An 8,699-nucleotide genomic window follows, 5' to 3' on the forward strand; every position below is an offset into this window, starting at 1 on the left:
GTCTTCCAGTCACTGGGTACAGAAGCTGATTTAAAGGACAGGTTACAAACCATAGTTAATAGTTCCGCAATTTCACATTTGAGTTCTTTTAGAACTCTTGGGCAAATGCCACCTGGTCCCGGTGACTTGTTACTGTTCAGTTTATCAATTAATTCCAAAACCTCCTCTAATGACAGTTCAATCTGTGACAATTCCTCAGATTTGTCACCTACAAAGGACGGCTCAGGTTTGGGAATCTCCCTAACATCCTCAGCCGTGAAGACTGAAGCAAAGAATTCATTGAGTTTCTCCGCAGTGATTTTGTCATCTGTCAAGGTTCCTCCCCCACTCTGAACTCTAGGGTACAGATGTGGGGACCTGCATGAAAAACCTCCTAAGCTTATCTTTACCAGCTTAGGTCAAAACTTCCCCAAGGTACAAAATATTCCACCCTTTGTCCTTGGATTGGCCGTTACCACCACCAAACAAATACTGGTTACTGGGGAAGAGCTGTTTGGACACATCTTTCCCCCCAAAATACTTCCCAAAACCTTGCACCCCACTTCCTGGACAAGGTTTGGTAAAAAAGCCTCACCAATTTGCCTAGGTGACTACAGACCCAGACCCTTGGATCTTAAAAACAATGAACAATCCTCCCAACACTTGCTTCCTCTCTTTTTCCTTCTCCTCCTCCACATGCTTCCTCTCTTTTTCCTTCTCCTCCTTCTTCAGCCGCATGAGTTCTATCTGTCTTTCATGTTCCCTTTGTCTTTCCTCAGCCTGAAATCTGGCTAATTCCAGCTGTAGTCTAGCCGCAGATTTTGTCATTCTAACCTCTCTGTTTTTAACTAACTTTACACCCGAGGTTTAGAAATAAACAAAAAAAACTTGGCTGTAAAATTTTGCTGTGCTGGAATAGAATACCTATTCTCTGATAGTGATTGTCAGCCTACAGAAAAAGACAATTCCCTTGTCTCTGCTCTGGGCCCAAATCAAAGCAAAAACTTCCAACTACTTGGAAACCTGTTTACCCAGCCCAAAGAAAAAAAACAAGTTTCCTTTTTAAACTTGTGCTCCTTGTAAAAACTCAAAATCCAAAAAAAAAAAAACCCTTGCCACTTTTGTCTCCAGGCAAATGGGTAGAACACCCCCCCTTCTATTTACTTTTAGGGGAAAAAAAAAAAACTCTGGGTTGGAAGACTGTGAATTTCCCTGCAGGAGTTAAGTACCCTGCCTCCAGGCAAAGAAAACCTGCAATTCACAAAGATAATCCCCTTTTGTCTCTGCTTGGCCACAAAGCAGAGAAAAAAACAAGCTGCTTTCAGTTTCAGCTGCTTCTGGACTTCCTTTTTTTTTAAAATCTGTATTTCTAGTTCAAAAAAATCTCAACTGGATCTCAAAATGATTTCAGGTTAATCCCACCGCTATGCCACCATCTCAAGGTTCCTCCCCCACTCTGAACTCTAGGGTACAGATGTGGGGACCTGCATGAAAAACCTCCTAAGCTTATCTTTACCAGCTTAGGTCAAAACTTCCCCAAGGTACAAAATATTCCACCCTTTGTCCTTGGATTGGCCGCTACCACCACCAAACAAATACTGGTTACTGGGGAAGAGCTGTTTGGACACATCTTTCCCCCCAAAATACTTCCCACAACCTTGCACCCCACTTCCTGGACAAGGTTTAATAAAAAGCCTCACCAATTTGCCTAGGTGACTACAGACCCAGACCCTTGGATCTTAAGAACAATGAACAATCCTCCCAACACTTGCACCCCCCTTTCCAGGGAAATGTTGGATAAAAAGCCTCACCAATTTGCGTAGGTGACCACAGACCCAAACCCTTGGCTCTGAGAACAATGAAAAAGCATTCAGTTTTCTTACAAAAAGACTTTTAATAGAAATAGAAGTAAATAGAAATAAAAAAAAAATCCCCCCTGTAAAATCAGGATGGTAGATACCTTACAGGGTAGTTAGATTCAAAACATAGAGAATCCCTCTAGGCAAAAACCTTAAATTACAAAAAAGATACACAGACAGAAATAGTTATTCTATTCAGCACAATTCTTTTCTCAGCCATTTAAAGAAATCATAATCTAACACGTACCTAGCTAGATTACTTACTAAAAGTTCTAAGGCTTCATTCCTGGTCTATCTCCGGCAAAGACAAAATATAGACAGACACACAGACCCTTTGTTTCTCTCCCTCCTCCCAGCTTTTGAAAGTATCTTGTCTCCTCATTGGTCATTTTGGTCAGGTGCCAGCGAGGTTACCTTTAGCTTCTTAACCCTTTACAGGTGAGAGGAGATTTCCTCTGGCCAGGAGGGATTTTACAGGGGTTTACCCTTCCCTTTATATTTATGACATCATCTTTAAGTGCTCCTTTTGTATCTCGATTGTCCAGGGGCCCCACTGGTTGTTTAGCAAGCTTCCTGCTTCTGATGTACTTAAAAAACATTTTGTTATTACCTTTTGAGTTTTTGGCTAGCTGTTCTTCAAACTTTGGCTTTTCTTTTTACATGTTGACACTTAATTTGCCAGTGTTTATGCTCTTTTCTATTTACCTCACTAGGATTTGACTTCCACTTTTTAAAAGATGCCTTTTTATCTCTCACTGCTTTTTTTTATGGGGTTGTTAAGCCATGGAGGCTCTTTTTTAGTTCTTTTACTGTGTTTTTTAATTTGGGGTATACATTTAAGTTGGGCCTCTATTATGGTGTCTTTGAAAAGTGCCCATGCAGCTTGCAGGGATTTCACTCTAGTTACTGTTTCAGAGTAGCAGCCATGTTAGTCTGTATCCACAAAAAAACAGGAGTACTTGTGGCACCTTAGAGACTAACAAATTTATTTGAGCATAAGCTTTCATGAGCTACAGCTCACTTCATACCTTTTAATTTCTGTTTAACTAATCTCCTCATTTTTGCAAAGTTCCCCTTTCTGAAATTAAATGCCACAGTGTTAGGCTGCTCAGGTGTTCTTCCCACCACAGGAATGTTAAATGTTAAATGTTATTAAATGTTATTATATTATGGTCACTATTTCCAAGCCAAGTGGGGTCGAGTGGGTTAAAGAGGGGGACCAGGATGCCTGGGTGTGACTCTCTGTATCTCGGGGGAACAGTCTGCACCCCCATATGCAGGCTTATAATATGATTGTGTGGTATCCAATGCAAAATTTGTCATGTCGGGTGTCTTCGGAATGCTCTTGATGCACCGAGCATTGTTGTTATAGGTTTTAATTTCATGTATATAGTTATGAGGCTAAAAATGTGTCCTCATGGCTTAAAACAAGCCCAGTAAAAACTCTCCAGGAACAGAGGGGCAGTTCACACCTCATCAGGGCATGTATGGGACAAACCCAGCCCAGCCTCTCAGGAACAAAGGACACTGGCCTAGGCAGCAAGAAAGGATCTGCTGGACTCTCGAGTGAGTCACCTCCCTTCCCTTGGTCAGTTTGGGACTATGATGAGGTAATGCTCAGCTGACTCTGAAGGGGGGGTGCAAAGCCAAGGGATGAAAGGACATGATAAAAGGGAGAGACGTTTGTCATACTGGCTCTCTCTTCCACCTACATCTACAGGCACCACCACAAAGGGACTGAAGCGCTGATCAAAGGGGAGAGCCTGGCTGAAAAGCAACCAGCCAGCCTGTGGTGAGAAGCATCTAAGTTTATAAGAGCACTGAAAGTGTTAAGATCAGCTTAGAATGCGTTTTGCTTTTATTTCATTTGACCAAATCTGATTTCTTGTGCTTTGACGTTTTATCACATAAAATCTATTTTTTGTAGTTAATAAATTTGTTTGTTTATTCTACCCGAAGCAGTGTGTTTGGTTTGAAGCATGTCAGAGATTCCCCTTGGGATAACAAGACTGGTAAATATCAATTTCTTTGTTAAATTGATGAACTCATATAAACTTGCAGCATCCAGCGGGCATAACTGGACACTGCAAGATGGAGGTTCCTAGGGTTGTGTCTGGGACCGGAGATATTGGCTAGTGCCATTTGGTTGCACAATCCAAGCAGCAGCTGGCCAGAAGTGCTCACTCACATAGCTGGGAGCAGCTTACATGCCAGAGATTGTGTGTCAACAGCCCGGGAGTGGGGGTTCTCACAGCAGAGCAGGGTAAGGCTGGCTCCCAGAGTCGAGGATTGGAGTGACCTAGCAGATCACCAGTCCAGATAACACCAGGGGAATGTCACACCAGGTTCTATCCACAGCCCTGGGAGTAGAGTGGGGTCTGGAGGGTGAGAGCAGTGGGGGGACTGGGAGCCCTGATCTTGGTTGAGGTCTGTGCAATGCCCACTGTGATGGGGACTCCAATCTCAGTTGGGGTCTAATAAGTGCCTGGTGCAATGGGGTCCCCAGTCTTGGTTGGGGTGGGGGCGGGCGGGGGGGGTTGTGCACTGCCTAGAGTGATGGAGGCCCTGATCTCAGTTGGGGTCTAAGCATTGCCCAGAGTGATGGGTTCCCCTGATGATGGCCACAGTCTGAGCACACCCACCCATCACTCACCTGTCTCAGGAGCTGAGCTGTTCTGCCATGACTCCTACCGGCGGCCAGGGCTGGGCTGTGTCTCTGTTCAGAGAGACACACTTTGAAGATGGATCAAGGCACCAAAAAAAGTCTCCTGAGGTTCTTCTCACTGTCTCACCCCAGCTGGGCGTGAAGCTGTGGCTGGCAAATGTTCCACCACCGGGGTGGATCAAACGCGCCTCCCGTGGGTCCCCATCCAGGGTTTGAGGAGATAGACAGGCTGCAGGGAACCCGTAGTGAGAGAAGCCCTGAACAGGGGCATTGGGGGGCAGCACTGTCTGCTGGGGGAAGTTTGCCCCCTGCTGAGCCCCTATCCTGCAGCATAACACCCCCTAGTGCCGCACTGTAGCCAGCACCTAGTGCCTCAGGGACCCCAGTGTAAATGCGGAGCAACCACACTGATGCCAATGGAATCAGGCCTGGATTCTGATCCCTGGGTAAATCTGGATCAAGCCCGATGCCCTGGCCCTGTGGGGCAGGCTGTGGTGGGAGTGGGGACATGGGGCACTGAGGGCAGGGGTGGAAGGGAGATGGCCCTGGGTTGCTGTAGAGCAGGTCTGAGGTTTCCTTCTCTCTCTGTTCTCCCGTGTTTTGTTCTATCCATGCTTTCATCCCCTGGGACTCCAACCCCAGGGTCCCACAGCCCCTATGATAGCCCCTGTGTGCCCCCCATCAGAAGATTCTGTCACTCCATCCCACTGCTGATATGACCCCATCCCCCTGCACCCCCATTATCTTGCCAGAGGTCCACCCACTGCCTAAACTTCACATTTATCTTGCCAGGGGTCACCTCACTGCCTGAACCCCCCACCATTATTCTGCCAGGGGTCCCCCTCACTCCATCCCAGGCTGCCCCCTGCTTTTCTCTCTCCTGATCCCCCATGCATTTACAAGCTGGGGGTGGAGGTATGCTACTCTATACCTCAAAATAACACCTGGGAACCACTGTGTTATGACTGAGAGGTTTTGTACAATGCATGCTTTGTGAGATATCATTGAAGAAGTCGTGATCTGTTGAACATGAATATCCTGTTGAACGGTGAGCGCTATCACTGTAAGTGAGGTTATCAAGTATTGCTATGTTTGCTTTTGAAACGTGGTAAGTGGGAAACGCCTTTCAGTGGCAACAAAGGCATAACAAACAAGACACATTTATATGAGAATGGGCCAGACCCCTGGTGATGGCCCATCAAGAAGAATCCAGACTCCTAGTGACATCACCACTTGGCCTTTCTCCTCCCCCATCTCAACATCGTTGGGAAGACAAAGACTTTGAACTGGGGAGACTGGTCCCAGGCTGAGAAGGGAATCTAGCCTGTGTACAGAGAACTGTCAACTGCCTGGAACACCCAGTGGGGTGAGAAAAGTTCTTGGATTCAAATCTTCTAAATTTAACAGACTAAGCAATTTAGACTGCGATTCTATTTTTATTTATTGTTTAACCAACTTAGACGTCTGTGTCTAACATTTCTAATCACTTAAATCGATCTTTCTGTAGTTAATAAACTGACTTTAACATTTTATCCTTACCAGTGAGTTTGCCTAGAGGGTTTGGGGAATCGGCTCAAGTTACAAAGGCTGGCGCATGTCCACTTTCCTTTGACAAAGTGGTGAACAAATTAATGAGCTTGAATTGTTCAAGAGAATTTCTTGAGCCATGTAAAATGGTACATTTCTGTGGTGCAAGGCTGGGGAGATTTGCTGGTGTCTGCCTCCGTATAATTAGAGCATTCATGCAATTTAGCAGGGTGTCCCCTTGCCTATTGTTGGCAGAGTGAGCTCAGCCTCTGAAGGGGTTTTGCTGCTTGTGACTGGCAAAGTATTGTTAGAGACAGCCCAGGTTGGAGAGTTAAGAGGGCACAGTGGCACCCCAGTTTGAGCTTCTGCCTTGGGGATCCAGTCACAGGAGGCCTATCAGAGGCATGGGGAATAAATTGCTTTGGGGTTTGCTTTCCCTGCCAGCTTAAAGTATGGCCCAGGGCGCTGCAGCAACTAGCTGATTCATACTCTACCTCTCCTAGCCTCAGGGTACTGGGGTATGGGGAAGGGCTAGGGCCAGGGTGCAGTGGGTTGGAGGTGGGCCATGCCAGATAGGGCCATGTACCCTGCAGGGACTTGCTCTGAAGCCACTGGGTGTGCGGCAGGGCAGAAGAAGGCTATGGAAAGATACTCTCCTGTCCACCATGCATCACAGCAGCACTCCCGGAGCCGCCCCATCTCTCAGCCTCTGCACCAGGATCCCAGGCTTCATTCCAGGGGCAGATCAGGAGCTTATCCCCCAGCTCCCTAGCTAACACCTTCCATGCTCTGTCAGAACTGACCTGCAAGATGGATTTAGCTGATCAACTGGCTCGGGGCTGCACGAGTCCAGGCTGCCACCTGCTGGTGGGAATTGGAGGAGGACTATTACTGCACCATTGGAGGAGGACTATTACTCTAATTCCCCAGTCCCCGCAGCCAGCCACGTCATGGGGCCAGATCAGAACCAGCCCGCCTAGAGGGGAAAGGCCCCGTGTCCCATTCCCCAGCCTCCTGAGCCAGCCAATCCCCCTGCCCTAGAGCCAGATCAGAGTAGAATCCCCTTAGAAGGATACTTTCTCATATCCCCTCCTGGATCTCTTGGCAATAGCAGTGTCTTGCAAAAATCATCTGTGGGATATTAATACCCCCTAATAATACTGCCCATCTCCCTGTATCTCTTTTCCACCCACCCCACTCTGTGCCCGACAGAAGCCATTTGCTTTGACTGGAGTTAGCCACATTACACTCTATTCGCTGTATCAGCAAATTCATCCAGCTGTCTAGCTCCCCTGTCTTGCCATACCTCACTCCCCTCTAGCCCAGAGCTCCCCCGACTGTTCCCAAAAGTGTATTGCAGCCACTCATTTCTACTCTACATCTGGGTCCAGCCCACTGGGGTTAGAAGAATGACAAGGCTTTCTGCTTAGAAATTTGCTTTTACAAATGTTTATTGAAGCAGGGAGATACACTTGCAAGAATTCAGAGAGCTGGAATCCTCCCAGAAGCAAATCATTTTGCAGTGGTGCTGCAAATCTGCATGTCAGTTTTCCAGGCTGGAGATATTTAACTTGCAGTCAGTAGGGTTCAGAGTTAACCCCCCCCCCTCCATCAGTGAGGTACAGCATGGAGCTATTGATCTAGGCTCTCAAGAGATGCAGATAGGGGTGAGACAGGAAGAATCTTCAATCCGCAAATTAGGGAGAATTTGCTTAGGAAACAGCCCCCTAATGAATCCTCCCCCCGGGACCCCAGCTCATCTGCTGGGTGTTTAGAACCATGCCCACCCTGGAATATTTTAGGGTTTCTACAGGGGGTTTATCACTGAAGCTGCAATAGGACAGGCCTGAGTTGTGCACCTTATCCCCTCCTGTAGAGACAATCGATTTTCAAATGGATACACTAGGCAGATAAATACAGTTCGTTGATGGACACATGGGACGGTGGATTGGTTTCACTGCCTGCGCATACTAGCTGACTGGTTGGTTGGATGCACTTAGGACATTCATTGGTTGGTTGGCTGGCTGGCTGGCTTTCACATTGCATGCTCTAGATAAATTCATTGATTGTTTGGATGCACTGGATACATTCATTGGTGGGCTAGTTGCATATATTGGAGGTACGAGATTAGTGGTTCTCAAACTTTTGTACTGGTGATCCCTTTCACATAGCAAGCCTCTGAATGAACCCCCCCCCTTATAAATTAAAACCACTTTTAAACTTATTTATCACCATTATAAATGCTGGAGGCAAAGCGGGGTTTGGAGTGAGGCTGACAACTCACGACCGCCCCCCATGTAATAACCTTGTAACCACCTGAGGGGTCCTGACCCCCAGTTTGAGAACCCCTGCACTGGATACATGCTTTAGTTAGTTGGATGGATGGATATGGCGGATGCACTGGATACGTTCTTTGATTGGTTGGCTGGATGGATAAATTGGATACTCTAAATCCAGTTTGTGGTTTACTGGTTGAATACCTTGGATAAACTAAATGCAACCATTTGTTGGTTGGTTGGCTGGATGGGGGAGGGGCAGATAGTTTGGATGCGGTAGGTACATACGTTGATTTGTCGATTAGATGGATACATTGGATGTTTGGAATCATTGGAGACACTGGTCTGATGGATTATAAATGGACAGTGCGTGATGGGATGTTTTCCCGGAGT

This window comes from Chelonia mydas, chromosome 6 (genome assembly GCF_015237465.2).
Source record: "Chelonia mydas isolate rCheMyd1 chromosome 6, rCheMyd1.pri.v2, whole genome shotgun sequence".
NCBI classification, from domain to species: domain Eukaryota; kingdom Metazoa; phylum Chordata; order Testudines; family Cheloniidae; genus Chelonia; species Chelonia mydas.